General features: G+C 38.4%; 1 protein-coding gene across 2 annotated transcripts in view; it reads right to left on the bottom strand.

Moving 5' to 3' along the window:
* Nucleotides 1–16,293, bottom strand: part of LOC140725142 (spectrin beta chain, non-erythrocytic 1-like) — a 332,123-nt gene that overhangs the window by 259,048 nt on the left and 56,782 nt on the right. The window contains exon 1 of one of the 2 annotated variants that reach the window (XM_073040210.1): nt 8,730–8,839. The exons of the other annotated variant lie outside the window; for it this stretch is intronic. The gene's annotated coding sequence lies outside the window, so the exon portion shown is untranslated. Of the gene's footprint in view, nt 1–8,729; nt 8,840–16,293 lie in introns of those variants that run through there. 2 annotated transcript variants of the gene reach the window in all.

The following is a 16,293-nucleotide window of genomic DNA, read 5'->3' as shown; positions in this document are numbered from 1 at the left end:
GGACACAAAACTCGTGCACAAAGCTCGCAGCCATGATTGCTTGCCCTGGCTGGTCAGCATATCAACAGAAGGCTGAGGCCTTCTTTAAAGGCTGATACAGACTCAAAGTAGCTAGTACAGATTTAAAGCAGTCGACATCCCTTAAAGTAGTTTTTGTGTCCCTGAATAGAGAATGTGAGATCACTCTCTAACCTTGGGGCAGTGACTCCATTGCAAGAGAGTGACAGTGAAGGTCGCCATCGCTCAATCTGACACCCACAGCACCATTTTGTAGAAGGTGAATCTGTACATAAATAAATAGTGGCATGCCGGCAAGTTAGAAGGGGGAATACTTATTTATTTTGACACAAGAGGGGGACAGTAGCCTGAGATGGCTCCCAATAAAGCAATCTCCTTTGTACTTTTATCTTCCTCACTGCCCTACTGCCCTTTGATTCATTTTTCATTTACCTGCTCCAATGTTAAGTTACAGCAGCTACTTTACCCACTGACACACCTTGGGATGGGGGAAGTGGCTGGCAGCACGCATGGTCAATGGAAGAACGTGGAAAGCTTCACACAGATATCACCCGAGTTCAGAATCAAACCCGGGTCCCTGTGAGGCAGCTGTGAGGCAGCTGTGTAGACTGCTGTGCCAGCAGCCTCAGAATCAGGACCAGGTTTATTACCGTATTCTTATAGGGCATGAAATTTGGTGCTTTGTGGCCGCAGTACAGTGCAAAGACACAAAAAAAATCATTATAGATGAAAAAATAAACAATGCAGAAAAAAGGAAGAATGGAGTAATGCTCACGGAATATTAGAAACCTGATGGCAGAAGGGGAGGAATTGTTCCTGAATTGTTTCCAGAGGACGAGGATGCACCGGTCTTCAAACGAGTACCTAAGTGAGGACTTTGACAGAGCAGAGATGCGTACAAACCAAAATGCTGGACCCATTGGCAGACCTGCCTGGAATTGCATGTACAACGGCAAGGAGCAGGAGGGAGCGCCCCATCAGCTTAGCATGGGATTTTGTGGACAGAATACGGTACACGTCAATGAACATGTTCACTGAGAACTGCTCCTTCAGTAATGGCAGCAATGCTCTTCCTTTTCTTCTTCATTGCCATTTGGTTGATTGGATCTGCCTAAGGCCTATTATCTCCAAATTCTTCCTCCTAACAGGTTACCCTGTTCTTTGGGTGCTCTCCTCACTCACTCCCATCATATATAACCCAAGGAAATGCATCACCAAGGACTCTACCGCTGGAAGTAACATGGCTTAGAGGAAGCCTAATAGGTCAGGACATAATTTAAGCCTTTGACACAGTTCCCTAAAATTGACAACGTCTGCAAACAAAAACTGGTGGCACTTGACAACCACTGACATTTCAATCGTCACCTACACATAACTGAGAGTTCTTTAAATAGTGTTTCTATGGATAGATGGTGCTGGACAGTGGGGGGGGGGGGTGCGGTATGGCTTGTCACTGCTAAATATTGGGATCTCTGTGTCATTTGAACAAATGGCATGAGAAGCGCTGCTTATATCCAGTTTTGGCAATGCTGGAATCAAATTAGCATTGTACAAGCATTGCAATCATGATCTGCCTGCTCTGCATAGCTTTGGTCTATATAAACACTCCCAGTGATACCACCCTGAGCAGTCAAGCAACTGGCAGTGAACATGTTGTGTCTTTGTACCTTGTTCAAAATATCCAAAGGATATCAACACCCAGAGCATTTAAACAATTGGCACTACAAAGCCAGATTTCATGGCTTATAAATATATCACAGATTCTTCATGTCAGTACAAATACAGTGAGATAATAGACATGATGTTTTGCATCAAATAGCCTTCTTGTCATTTACTGTGCTAATTCTATAGAACTCATTGGTACTTTATACTTAATAAGATGCTATTAACACCCATGGAAGTGATGTTTGATAGATACACACAAATGAGAATTAGTCATTCACTCCTTCTACCCTCCACTACCAACCCGAAATGCTGCCCCAACCCCACTCTCAAACCTTCCCCACCATCACCATCCCACCTCCCCCATTCCACTTGTTATGTCACGTCATGAAAGTTACGTCTTACACCAATTGAAATGAAGTGCCATCTATTTTGGATCAACAATTGTATTCAATTCCAGCTTTGAGATACAACATTTTCTGCACCTGTCCTCAATTCCATAACAGCCTCTGTTGTTTTTATACTAAGATGTCAGTTTAATATTGTGACACATTATTTATCCAAGTACATCAGGCTCTGGATCAAGATCACACAGCTCACTTCATAAATTATCACAACAGCCGGGGGAGATTTTCACCGCCTCATTCCATGTAGATACCGTGCCAGTGCCAGGTACACCGAACCATCTGCTTTCTGGAGATCAAGGTTATCAGTTGCACAATTGCAATGACTGCTTAACTAACCAACCTCAGTTCAGAACCTCTGCTTTATGAAGGCTAAATCTCAGCTTAGGTCTATGCTGAGCCTTATCATGCGTGACTGGACACACTGATATAAAAATAAGGGAGCTACTAACTACTATCTTTCTTTTATTGCTCGATTTGCATACAATGTGTAGGGAACTGAGGCTGAGGCTCTGGGCCTGCTCTGGGCATTGCGTCTATGGACTCACTTGAGTTCTGAATGCCGTTGTTTGCTTTTATTGTTTACATGATTTGTGTTTTTTTCTCTCTGTGTTCTAGGTGTGGGTTAGTCTTTTTTTATGGGTTCCGTTGGGTTTCTAGTTTTGTGGCTGCCTGTGAGGAGACGAATCTCAAGCTTGTATAATTTATACATACTTAGATAATAAATGTGCTTTGAACTTTGGAGGAACTCAGTCTGCACGCAGGGAAAACGTAAGGTTATCATGTGGACTCGACTCTCTGATTTGTGCGTACAAGCAAAATAAAACAGGACAGCAAAACATGCCTGTTAAGGAGATAGGTCCCACAAACCAAGATTAAAGCTGTCTCAGGATTCAGTTTAACAATAAAAACTTACTAGTGTTGAAAGTAATCTGTTGCTTTGCATTTCGCAACGTTCCAAAAGTCAAAATTATCCTCATTTGGTTGCCCTGAAGGTGCCCTCCAACCTTACGCCTCAAGTCCAGTATTGACTGTCAAAAAGCAAAGAAAGGGTCAGCTGATTTGTATATACCCTGCTAATGACAGTGTAAAAGACAGGATTGCTGTGTCAGTGGGGAAGTGGTAGGAATGGCCGAGAGCAGTTTAAAAGGTGGCCTTTAAAGATTGGAAATCACTGTAAGCTGTTGACAGCAGGCTTCAGAAACAGTAGGTGCATGGTGAGTCATCACCAGTCTACAGGATATGAGAATCATTGAAATCAAACATCTCATGTTTACTTTAAAGTATGTCTTCTACTGCAAAGAAGGGATCAGCTAACACAATAAGAACTAATGAAAAAGCATTATTGAGTCTGACCATCTACAGCTGAAATTCAGCAAAAGCGAGACTGTAGGAAATTAAGGCTTGGAAACAGCTGGGTGTAGGACAGTCAGAGCCTGGCTGTCAGGTCAATGGGGACTGTTCATGCAGCTGTTGCTCTTGAGCTTTCGAAATCTAAAAGCAGGTGGAAGACAAGCCCTCTCATAATCAGTGGATGAACTGAGCTGAGCGCAAGGGGAAAGGCACCATCTAGGATCATTTTGCAGCGATGGGGGGCTCTTTCTCAGTAGACTGATAAATATTAGGGAGCCAGCCTAGTGGTGCAACTCTATTACAGCTCAGGGCGACAGAGCTCGGAGATCAATCCTGGTGTCCTCTAAAGGGCCTGTATGGTCTCCCTGTGGATTGCGTGGGTTTTCTCTGGGCTCTCTCTTGGGTAGTGCTCCCACAAGTCCAAAGATGTACCAGTGACTAGGCTAATTGGTCATTGCAATGTGTTCTACGATTAGGTTAGGGTTAAATTGGCAGCACTACCCGAAGGGCTGTAAAGGCCTAGTCCGCACTGTATCTCTAAATAAAAACAAAGTCAGGGCATCTTCTGAATTCCAGGCAAATGATCCCGATTACAGCATGTGGCCTGCCCTTCCCTACAACCAAGGGCAGACATGTGGTTCCCAGTGGCTCAGAATGCAGACACACAGTGCCAGCTTTACAAAGTATTGGCCCCATTTTATCTTTGATTTTACAGAAATTAGAAGTAGTTCAACAGAAGTATGACTTCATAGAATGACAATGCATAGAAACAGGTCACTCCTCCCTGTCATATCTATGCTGTTTCCTTATAAGATCCTATCTAATTAATTGCAGTTCCTTGGTTTTTTTTTATCTCCATCACCATGGAAATATTGCCTCAAATGCTTAAGAAATGTCTCTTGATAAAGTATTTGTTTTCACTGCCTTCAAAGCAATGTCCTCCAGTGCATCATTACCCGCTGCAAGAAAATATTCTATTCTCCCCTTCCACTGGAAATATTTTCATCGAAACATAACCAAAAACCTCTATAATTCTGAACAAGTCCAACAAAGCTTTCTGAAAATCTATAATTTATGGAAGAAAGAGAATAGCAGCAGCTTTTCTGGTCTTTCCAGGGTTGTCATGTGCACCATGAGTAGTGCTGGAATTTCGGTGTCTCTTGACCTGCAAAATCTTAAATGTCATACTTTTGGAATGACATCTCAGGGTCTTACAGAAGAAAAACAATGCTGAGGGGTTTGCTGCACTCAGAAGGGAATATTGTAGAACAACACTTTACTAAAGTTATTTCCAATTTATTTTATTTATAATCTCATAAATTTAGATTGTGATTGCAAACGATCCCCTGTAATTTTCCAACATGTGATACCATATAAAAAAATCAAGATTGCCAACTTAGCAAAACCTTTGTTCTCTGTGCACTCAGATGCATGAAATGCTGCAGTTGTGTTAAAGGTATTGATAACTCCAATCCTACAATAACTACCACAAAATCACTACTGCAGATTCTATAAATAATCAACAAATCAGAATACGGTGAATTCCAGTTAATTGGGACACATTGACCCAATGAAGTGGCTGCTCATGGAAATACTTGGGAAGGTATAAAAAAGACTGAGTAACAAATTATGTATTTAAATAAAATACAGAAAAAATTAGAACACCGCCAATACCACTGAAGTACTATAAAACTATATTCGTTGCTAATACTTACTGATTTATCTACATTGTGTTCATTAGACTGTAGATGAACAAAATCAATGCAGGCACCTAGTGCCTTCACAAAATGCTGACAACAATTGCATCCTCCAAATCTTCATTTTCATTGTAACATTCAAGATGATTGTTGATACCTTCAAATTCGTTGTAGTTTCTAACTTGTTGAATTTGTGAAATTGATTCCTTTTCATTCCCAACCATTTCAGGCATCTCCAAGTCTAAATGCTTGAAACTGCAGTAAGCAAAACATTTCTAAATTGTCTTATTTCTCACCAACTATTAGTAACAAAAATCACTGCTTTTTGAACACAAACATGACTAACGCTAGTTAGAAACTGTTCAGCAACAGTCTCCTGCCCCAATTAAGCGGCACAGTGTCCCAAATAAATGAAGGGAATCCTGCCTATTTTCTCAATTAGTTTTTGGTCTTCAAGGTTTGTTCCAAACAAGCGGCTTTCCAGATTAACCAACAGCCCAATGAACCATAATCCACTGTATCAAAAATGCTGGCTACAAAGATGCTGCCTTATTCAGAAATAACTGTTGTTTCTTTTGAAGAAAATCACCTTTACAGATTAATTACTTAAAATACTGCTTGTGCAATTTATGACTAATTTACAAGCTCTGGCTGAGAATCAAGTGACCTCAAAACTTTTCTGCATCAAGAACTAAAATAATAATGCAAGTGAAAAAGGAAGGGAATGACAAAAAATGAAAGAAACGGGACATGAAATGCCATTGTAGTAAATTATTAACGAGCACTCAGTCAATGTCTGGGAATGAACAGAATCGCAAAAATGAGAAGAGCAGCTGCAACACATTATAGTGGGAAGGTAAGCTGGGAGCTACCATTGTAAGACAAGCTTCTAGTGAGATGCACTATAGGCAGTTTTGCATTCCAGTGAAGTTAGAATCAAGAATGAAGCAACTGCTTTGACTGGGGGATGGAATACACATGAAATTAAAATTAATGAAATAGGGAGGAAGCTTTTCATCTCCAAGAACAATTAACGGAGACAATCAGTACTTAAAAACCTAAAAGAATTTACGATGTTAGCAGGTGTGAAACTCAAGTTTTATTTGTTGATATGTTGTATACTGCTCTTTGATGTTGCCTCTTCTACCTTCTCCTGTATGTTTCTTGTCTGAAGAGCATGCACCCAACTTTCATTCCCTCCTAGGTTATGAAATGCACAGCACATCATCACTGCTTTTGACACACTAATAGGAGCGTACAGAAGATCTTTCAGAGTGATCAAAAATCCTATAATCGCAGCAACAACTCCAGTAGGTTGCTGTGTAACATGGTGTGGAGAACAGCTTCAGTGGCCCCACACTTTCACTGGGGTTAGGGACCAGAATTCCAATGGATAATTTTTGTCTCCCATTTGTTACTTCCCAAAGATGATTGGAGAGTTGGATCCATGGGCCATGGGCCACATAAAATACAGGAAACATGAAAGCTCACTAGGTCTTTGACACACACCTGGAGAAACATCTTAATGTGGTTGTAAACCAACTTCATGCTAATGGAAACCACTCTAAATTACGAAAATTCCAGCATGACAGAAATCGCCACGTGTAATCCAGCTTTGGAAATTCATTTGGAGCAGCAAACCGATTTGCCCCCTCGTCCTGGCTGGAGTCACAGGGTCAGTGAGAGATACAACACAGAAACAGGCTCTTCTCCTCACAAGGTTTATTCCTGTGCATTTACTCATGACACTTATCACTCTCTACTCTATACAATTCTTCCAGCCACAACCCTAATGTGCCTTGCACATAGTTCATTCAATAATCCAGATATTATTGCTATGTTTTGTAACTCCCAAAGCTGATCGATAGGAAAACATGGGAGTCTGGGAAAACATGGCTACTTTATTTTACTTTAGTGAGATGCTCACATATATGACGTGGAGGAGTAACGATATATGCTATTCACATACATCTTACATATAACCTATAAACAATTATGTAACTGAAGAAAGCTTAATCAAAATATATATATATATATATATATATACAATAATACTCAGACACAACTGAAATATTAAATACACAACTATTATAATTATTGAAATGTGCTTTTTAATGTAGGTCCTACCTTATCAAATTCTCCACTCAACACCTCTTGCCTGCTCCTTCCAGTGCTGTCAGTCTCAACATGAACCACAATGTGCTGATCTTACCCCACCCACTCCAATACCTAATCAAACTGGTTCAAGATTTTTCTTACCCAGTCATCTGATGAGCAATATGTTATGTAAGCTTCTTGACCCAATTTACAAAGGATATTCACAGTTAAATCATGCAAAACTGCCATATGAGCAAGCCCCTTCCTTCTGTGCATCCTCAGTACCCATCTCACTTTGTGCATTGTTGGTCTACCAATCCTGTTCTTGTATTTCTGTACAAGATCTGGGGTCAAGGTGCATCTCCACCAACCCCCCCCCCCCACTTCCCCCCTCCCCACAGTACCAATTCCAACTCAGTAACCCTGCAGGAAATATTCAAGGCAGGGGTATCAACTATAAACATATGTGTTACGGATAGGCTCAACTGACACAATCTTCAACCTACTGCAGTCTCATACAGAAAATGTGTTCATAGATCAAGATTATGGCCATTTATTTCTACTGCACTAAGTGCTAAAACAAAAAGTTTGACTGTCTCAAGTTTACCCAAACCATTACAGCAGCACAGGCTAAAGGCAACCCCTCTTTCCTGTTTGCACCAAATTTCCACTCAGTTTCGCACTGTGAATGATCCTAAATGTTTAATTGTTCTGCATCACCACTTTTTGATATAATTATTTAGAGGTATCAATCAAACAAATAGAGCAAAGGGTAAAAAGTAAACACAAGTAGTAAAACGTTTCCAAAAATTAGTGTAATTTGTGATATAGCTAGACTGCATCCAAGTTTAGCCTTTTTCTTGTTAAATTCTGCAAAAATATTGCCCAAAGTCTTTATAGATCAGTAAAATCCTGAAAGTCAGTGCTGATTGTGCTATGGTTAACTATACTCCAAATATTATAAACTTGAACAGAAGGTTGAACATAAAAATGCTGATACTTTTAAAACCCCTGATATCTCCAGGCATTACATCTGGGCACATGAATAGACAATGCTGTACAGGGGAAAATATGGCCACAAGCTTAAACAGCCATCTGGCACAGGTCACAAGCAGAAACAAAACGTTCCGGTTAAGATCAGAAAGAATGCATAAGCGTTGAGCTAACTTACATCATTGTCACATATACACTGGCAGCCATTTAAATGTTAGCAATGGGAAAAGACAGAAGTTAACTAACCACCTTCTCAATCATCAGCTAGCTCACAATGCAGTTGAAACTAAAATGGTAACAGAGAATACAACCAAATGAAAGGAAAGAAATACATTAAGACATAAACTTAAATTTGTTGAAGCTATAACATCTAAATTCCACTAAGTCAGACTGGTGAACTTCACTATGCACAGCTTTTATGCTTTCTAAAATCAATTAATTAACACAAATAAGTAACTAAAACAACAGTGCTCTCATAATTAATGAAGAAATTTGAATTACATACATTTAACTGATGAAAATTGTAAAATATTCCTTCCCAATGTTTCCAGTGACTGTAAAATCCTCTGCCCGTTCCTTTTGTGTGCATGTGTGTGGTGTGCGAATGTGCGTGTGTGACTGCTGTGATGACCCACGAAGTAACATTCACATTAATATCACCAGGAGGAGGGTTTGGGTGTTGACTGGGAGTGATCAGTTGGCCTTTGCTTCAAACAGCTGCTGGTAAATGTTAAAACGGCTGGGATGAAGTGCCATAGTCATTATCAGTCAGCAAAGAAGCTCTAATTACTAATATGGATCTTAAGAAGTAAATGCAATACAGAGGCTTTGACTGTCAAGACTTGAATAAGAACTCATTGTCAGTATAAAAATGCAGCAGTTTCATATTGACCTATTTAAAACTTGCTTTCCACTGCAAATACAGTTTGCATAAACAAGTTTCTTTCAATGGCATTGTAGTTATGATTATGACATCATTACTGGGTCAATAATTTGTTCTTCTATTAAAATACATGAGTATGTCAAGATTTTCTGACTACCACAACTATGTAGAGTTCAGAAAGATGCTGGAGTTCAGATATTTTCCATTCATTGCCCCACTTCATGCTATCCACAGATGGTCCATTCATTTCAGTTCACCAAAAACTAACTTAACTTGTTTAATCTTTCTTCAGAGTGCAGCCCACTCATCCTAGTCGTCAGCTTAGTAAACTTCCTCTAAACTACATCCGATGTATTGACATTCTTAAATAGGGAAATTAATACTGTGTGTAAAACCCCAGAAATGGTATAACTCAAACATAACTGCTCAACTGAGCAACAATAAGGCAAATTCCACCCACTTGACTCAATCCATATTTCACCTTGAAAAGTAGGAATATAGATTACAGTTGTTTTTCAACTATGTACAGAACTTCATTGTAGTTCAATTGCACATAATCAAAAAAGTCTAATTTCCAAATGCTTATCTTTTCCAAATCATGCAAAAGCTCAGATTTATCTGTACTATGACCAATTCACAAAGTCAGCTTTATGAATCAAAATCTACATTTTGGTATCCTGCATCTTATATTATAATCCTCTCCTATTTTTGACATTTTTCCTATTGAATTACAAAGTTCAATCACTTCTAATAGTATTGAATTGCAAGCAGATACATACCAGGCAATTGATGGGATTCTGCTCTTTCAGAATTTTGGCCCAAGAACAGCTTTAGTCCCACTTCCCCTTGTTAAAAACCTGATTATTTATCTGTCCCTTTCTGCTGCACTACCTCAGAATCATGATGCTGACTTAATCCCTTCATCATAACTAATGCAACCAATTCATCTAATTTTCCCACTCATTCCATCACTTTAACTTTCGACAACTTGTGTTAAAAGAGCAAACCCTGCTATTTTCATTACTGAAAACAAATCATCAATTCAAAAGTAATTGGAATGACACAAAATGTAGCAGCTCTAATATTCTTTATATTACATGGCACAACTTGCTTCCACAATACCTGCAGATTCTTCCGGAAGTTACATACAAATTCCAAAGCCCATTCACAAAGAAAACAGAAGTCAAAAGAATCTACTAAACAACAACTACTGGGAGTATGCCTACACATCCCGAAAATAATCCATCGTAGGTTCTTGCGTTATCAATTTCCCTATGAATTATCCTCCTATATAATTTGTACAGCAGTTTTTTTTAATGTCAAAAGGAACATTCCAACAAAGCAACCCCTTACAGCTTTTAAATGGAACAGGAGAGTTCTTTCTGAGCAATCTATACATGAAGCATATGAATAAGCAGATAAATGCTTTCTCTTTTAGCAATCTAGAATCATTTGTCGTTCAGATACACACGGGGAGAAACACTTGGCACTTGTTCTGTATCATGGTTCACCTCTAAATCTACTCTCACTCCCCATTTCAAGGAAAATATCCATTTCTGTCCTGCATTTAGATATTTTGAAATTTAATTTTCAATAATCTCCAGCTATAGTTTTGTTTACACAAAGAAACTTCTATATAAATCTGAATCAATAATATATAAAAATCATGTCAATATAATAGGGTTATAAAAATATAACCTAGTTCTTCCTTGATTATACATTACATTGATAATATAATCTGTACTATTACTATAGATTACATTGATAAAATTGATTATATTCTATAGCCTTTAATTAGACAGTAAATCACTGTAAAATCATAGATGAGTTTCTATATTTAAAATGCTTGATTTGACTTATAAATCAGGTAATTACACCATGAGGTAATCTATGAACATTTACTTCATAAGTGCCAAATAAATGGGCATATTATTAATTTTATGTGACTTAATATCACAATCTGAAAGCAGATAAAGTAATTTGATATCCATGCCTTAGATATTCTTCCATAAACGTGCAACAGCATAATTTTCAGCGCTCTGGCTCAATTAACTTTTAATTCTGGCAACTAATTTGACTTTCAACAAACTATTAATCATTCACTACATGCAACTAATCAGAAATCCAGATGTGGCTAATTACATTTTTGATTAATTGGTGATGCAAAGAATACAAGGTTAGAAGCATGGAGAGAGATCAATGAAGATCAGTAAGGTTATAAGCAGTTTGATTCAGCCTTGGATAATGGCTGTGGACAAAGACCAATTCAGTGTGGCAAAGTAACATAATTTATTCCATAACTTTGAAGGTGATGATGATACTGCTTAACACTATTCAGTTACTTCAGTTCTCAGTGTACAATACTTCGACAAACAAATGATAGATGTGCTCTAATCCAAAACCACATTAACAATTAGAGAATTGATTTGAACCAGCCACGAAGAACAGGATTTTGTTTCTACACCATAACAACAAAAAGGACAGTTTGCAGCCAAAATGTTACAGCAAAATAATTCACTTCTGTACAAGTGGTGTATGGCTCGATGCAAGAGAGATGCAGCTCTAGTAGGCAGATGTAGAAAACTGCAAGCCGACTGTGCATAGAAGCCATATACGGGTAGAACCTTGCTGCTGGAGGTCAGTGGTTGAGATCATCCACTCATTCTATGGTCCCTTTCTCTAGACTCCACAGAATCACAGCATGACCTGACACCCTGCTTCACTGGGGCTTTTCCAGCAACAAGAGGAAGAAGGCTGCTTCTGATTTTAAATTTTGCTACTATTGAAATAATTTTAAAAATGTTATGTTTTAATTATTATTTGTAAAACAAAGAAATGCATTTTACCCATTCAGTTAAATGTTGCAAATTATTAAAAGTGTGCATGAGAAAGACGTTTAAAAGCTTAAAATCCCTCAGAGGCTTGACAGACAGCATTGCTCCTTCCTTCCCTAGCTTTGCTTTCCATCTGGATTGCTGTGGAGACACCAGATCTGTACCAAAGGGAGCAAAAGGCCAGTGAGATTATTCTTCTGGATGCTGCTCGACTGAGAGTGGCTGCATGAAGAATGCAGTCTGCCACTTCCAAAGTCCTGAGAGCTCTGCGCCTTTAGTGAAGCTCCGTCACATTTACACCAACATCATACTTCAAAGCCATCATCATTCATTTTGTGTTTCTTTTAGTGCAAAATAGCCAAGACCCTTATTCATTCTCAATATAGGGGTGCTTTGAGAAGCCCAGCTTTTAATGACCATCTCAAATTGCTCTTGACAAGTGACTACCTGAAACACAGCAGTTTAAGTGTTAAAGGAATTCAAACAGTGCTGTTTTTAGGCATTCTGAGATCTTAATTTGGTTATAATGACATCAAGTTAATACCGTCTGTGATTGGGTGGGGAAGGGGGTGGTGGGTGTTAATTTGCAAATGGTGTTGTTCCCATGGGCCATGGTACTTCCTCCAATGCAGAAGTCATGAAGTTAGGATACGCTGAAGAGGAAAAACATTGGCAAATGGCTGGTACAAAGTTCAGCCATAGGGATGAACAGGGTGAACATTTAAAGAAATGATTGCTATGCCAGTCAAGCAGGACGTTTTGTTCTTGATGTTGCCTAACTTTGCGGGAGCTGTTGGAGCTACAATTATCCAAGTTAGCGGAGACTTAGCTGGAATAGATCCCTCTCCTCCACTTTCTTTCTAAGATGAATGTAAGAATTTCCCTTGCTTTATTAACAGATCAGAGGAAAAAAATCTTTGTGGCATCAAAGGCAATATCTATCCTCAGACACTACCACTGAACAGGTTATTGAGATATTATCATACAGTTCTTCACAGCGGCTTGTTGTGGGTGAACATACTTGTGGGTTATCGTTCAACATGATTAATACAGACAATGTCTCAGTATTGAAGTTACTTGTGAAATATGCAGAAGACTCTGAAACCATGAATGCTTTACTCGCGGCTTACAGATCACATGCCGTGCCACTGAGTATCAGTCCCAAAATGCCCTGGCTCAGTATTTATACAGTGCAGGCAACCAAGCATCTCCCGAGGCCAGAAATGCAATATCATATTTTTAGGAGGTTGCAAGTCTCTAATTATAGCTCCATTTTAAATTTCAGACTGGTTGGCTGAACGTCAGTGTTACAGAAAACCAGGGAGTTGAAAAAAGGTGTGAATAGTGGAGAGAACATTTCAGTGTCTTTCAGCACAACCAGTTGCCCAAATAAAGGGTGCTTGCTTCCTTTCAGACCCTCACCATTAGTCTGCCCACAAGATTTCATATGATATGAAGATTAAGTAGCAGTCCAACCCCCATCCCTCCTCATATCTCCTCTTAGTGTCCAATACTTTCCAATACCTGCTACTGTCCTGTCCCCAATCTTAGCTGAAGTGACAGGCTTACTCCACACAATATATAGCTGGCCTCAATCATTAATAATAAAAAACAGATCAGTGTTAGTTGTTATACATAACTTATCAATGTAGATTAATACCAGATGTTAAGTAATGAAAAATCTTAGAGATACTGAGGAGGAACGTCAACATCTGTTGGAAGGGAAACAGAGTTAGCTTGTCAGGTTGGTGACCATTCATATGAGCCGGTGAATATTTCCAGCAAATTCGGAACTGATTTCAGATTTCAGTATTGGTAGTATTTTACGAGAACAGAGGGAAACAAAACATTAAAGGACTCCTATAATTCAAGGTGCCCTGCAATATTGCAGTTTCATCCACCCATTTTAATTTATGTTCCTCAACCAAATCCACGTGTAAACAAGGTCAGTTAATAAACAGCAAAGCTGTAAATCTACAAGCCAGTTTATGCAGTTTTAAAATCCAGTTTGAGCTTGTTTAAAAGTGATATTTCTTTTTCTCCTTGCGCTACTCAGTATTTTAATATGCATGGTAAATTGTGTGGCGTGATGTAAATAAGTAGGCCTATCATCTGGCTGAAGGTTAGAACACTTCTGGGTCAGCTCTATGACAAGCACAGTGCTGGTACCAGGTTCACTTTTACTTTATCTTGCTCGAAGCATTGTCAACAGATACTGTGAGCAGCCATGATGAATTAACAATTCTCCCCCCTCTGTACCCCACCATCAACCCTCCGCCCCAAATGACAGATGCTGTGCAACCCGCTGAGATATTCCAGCAGATTGTTTTTTTTGTTCCACGTTCTAGCATCTGAAGAATCTTTGTTTCCAAGTCAACATCTCCATCTGCCAAACATTGTTGGCTACAGAATGTGTACAGTTCACTGATCATTTCAGTCAAGATCTTAGGCCTGATCAGATATAAATAGACACGAGTACCCTCACTAAGGGAAGATTACACTGTAACTACTCAAAGACAAGTTTACTTCCCTCTTTATTCTCCACGGCAAGTTTTAGCTGCCAATGCCCACTACTTGAATAGTGGGTCCCTCCTTCCTACCAAGGAGAAGATACTTCCAGCTGACAAAGTAGTTGTAAATTTATTTATACTGATACACTTTTAAATCCACTTTTCAAACACTTTGAAAACTCAGAGGATTTCTATCGTAAGGGTTTATTTCCCAATTACAAAGCATTTCAAAGTTCAAAGTAAATTAATTATCAAAGTACATATATGTCACTATATACAACCCTGAGATTTATTTTCTTGCAGGCATACTTAAAAATCTATAATAAAATAATAACCATAACAGAATCTTTCTTTCTTTCTCAATCTTTTTATTATTGTTATTAATATCAACAAAATAAAATTAAAATTAATACAAAGATAATGGGATTACAAACATACACATTTCGACTAAACATGAAAGAATACATAAGCAATGATCACAGTATAAATGAGTATTCCCAAATCATGAATGATACAATATACAAATAAACAAAGCAAACCTAGGTATATCATAGTATATATTTTAAAAAACAGAAAAAAGAAAAAGAAAAAAAATATGCAAAAGAAAACTAATCTAATAATCTAATAACTAATAAAGAAAAAAAGAAAAAAGAAAAATAGAAAAAATGGGAAAAAAGGCTTTTTATAATATCTCACAAAAATACAAAATCATCAGTGTCGTCAACTCCGATCCTCTCAACATATATAAAATCGAAACTGGAAAAACAAATAGGCTTGGAACAGGGTCATATTACATAATATTGAAAATATTGAATAAATGGTCTCCATATCTTTTCAAATTTAATAGAAAACCATAACAGAATCAATGAAAGAGCACACCAACTTGGGTGTTCAACCAATGTGCAAAAGACAACCAGCTTTCCAATATAATAAAGGAAAGAAATAATAATAACAAATAAATGATCAATAAATATTGAGAACATAAGATGAGTTCATAGATTGTGGAAACATTTCAATGATGGGGCAGATGAAGTTATCCCCTTTGGTTCGAGAGCCTGATGGTTGAGGGGTAGTACCTGCTCCTGAACCTGATGGTGAGAGTCCTGAGGCTCCTGTGCCACCTTCTCGATGGCAGCAGTGAAAAGAGGGCATGACCTAGGTGGTGGGGGTCCTTGGTGATGGATGTTGCTTTCTTGCAACAATGCTTCATGTAGATATACATAATAGCTTTATCCATGATGGATTGGGCCGTATCCACTACTTTCTGTAGGACTTTCCATAAAACACCATTAGTATTTCCATACCAGGCAGTGATGCAGCCAGTCAATATACTCTCCACCACACATCTATACAAGTTTGTCAAAGTTTTAGATGTCATGCTGAATCTTTGCAGACACCTAAGGAAGTAGAGGCTCTGCAGTGCTTTCGTCATAATTGTAATTAAGTGCTAGGCCCAAGGTAGGTCTTCTAAAATAGTAACATTAAGGAATTTAAAGTTAGTGATTTATTCCACTTCTGAGCTTTTGAGTATCCAAACACAAAGCTTATTCCTATAAGCTAAAATATCATATCATGATGTGGATGAGGTAGTCATCCATCACAGAAACCAAAGCTAGAAGAATGGATTCTATTCACCCCACCTTCCTATCATTCCTTGTGATATTCTTCTACAGCTCTTAATAATCCTGAACTGCTCTCTACACTTATATCCTTTTTCTACTACTTCAGTGACTTCATACACATTTCATATTTCCGCAGATGTCTTTTCAACTCAGTCTAAAAGTATTTTGGAGACATGGTCCTTCATCTACCTACCATTAATGCTGTAAAACTGTGAAGCTA

The sequence above is a fragment of the Hemitrygon akajei genome, chromosome 3 (assembly GCF_048418815.1).
Source record: "Hemitrygon akajei chromosome 3, sHemAka1.3, whole genome shotgun sequence".
NCBI lineage: Eukaryota > Metazoa > Chordata > Chondrichthyes > Myliobatiformes > Dasyatidae > Hemitrygon > Hemitrygon akajei.
Note: the sequence above shows the minus strand (reverse complement) of the source record. Positions and strands in the feature narration are given on the sequence as shown.